This window comes from Etheostoma spectabile, chromosome 13 (genome assembly GCF_008692095.1).
Source record: "Etheostoma spectabile isolate EspeVRDwgs_2016 chromosome 13, UIUC_Espe_1.0, whole genome shotgun sequence".
Lineage (NCBI taxonomy): Eukaryota > Metazoa > Chordata > Actinopteri > Perciformes > Percidae > Etheostoma > Etheostoma spectabile.
In genome coordinates this window covers 26,669,615-26,670,351 of record NC_045745.1, presented here as the reverse complement: position 1 = coordinate 26,670,351, position 737 = coordinate 26,669,615, and the positions used below count along the sequence as shown (strand labels likewise).

Here is a 737-nt window from a genome sequence, read left to right as displayed (position 1 = left end):
TTACAAAACCAGACGTCTTATGGTGCTTGTGTAGCATTGTGACTGGGTGGCATTTAGCAGAGCAGTGTTATCCAATAATGTCACCATGACGACTGAGTAGCTACTTTTCTCAAATATGTGAGCCATTCCCAACACATTAGTGAACTATTTATAGTAGGAATACAACTATACATCTGGATTATCGCTGATTGGTCTCTCTGAGCTCAATCAATTGCATTTCTTTTTGTGGGGGAGGCTGGTGAAAATAATTTGGACAGTAGGTATGAATGTGTTTGTAAACAAAAGAAAAGTGTGTGTGTGTGTACATAATCACCTGTTTTGATACACAATGGAAAAACGTTAATAGACACCTATTGTATGTGTGTGTCCCTCTTTCTACACAGAGCAACGAGGTGGAGGGGAAGCTCATACATGGAGAAGGAGGCTCTTAAAAGAAGCTTGGACCTCCTACATGGAAGTGGTGTGAAGTTGGACTGTGTTATCACTGATTGTCACCCTCAGATCCAAAAGTTCCTGAGAGAACGTAAAATCACCCACTACTATGACATATGGCATGCAGCAAAAGGTAATCTGATCATATATATATATATATATATATATATATATATATATATAGAGAGAGAGAGAGAGAAGGTTAATTACATTATAATGATGTAGATTATTGGACACTTTTGGGAAGTTATCTAAACTTCAAAAAACACTCACTTTTCTATGTAAACTAATTTCATTAGGGTTGT

General features: G+C 36.9%; 1 long non-coding RNA gene across 1 annotated transcript in view; it reads left to right on the top strand.

The window, feature by feature from the left end:
• LOC116700651 (uncharacterized) overlaps nucleotides 1-737 on the top strand; it is a 3,395-nt gene that overhangs the window by 1,154 nt on the left and 1,504 nt on the right. The window contains exons 3-4 of the long non-coding RNA XR_004334695.1: nucleotides 384-565; nucleotides 732-737. The exon at nucleotides 732-737 is cut by the window's right edge and continues 247 nt beyond it. This is a non-coding gene — a long non-coding RNA (uncharacterized LOC116700651). The remainder of the gene's footprint in view (nucleotides 1-383; nucleotides 566-731) is intronic.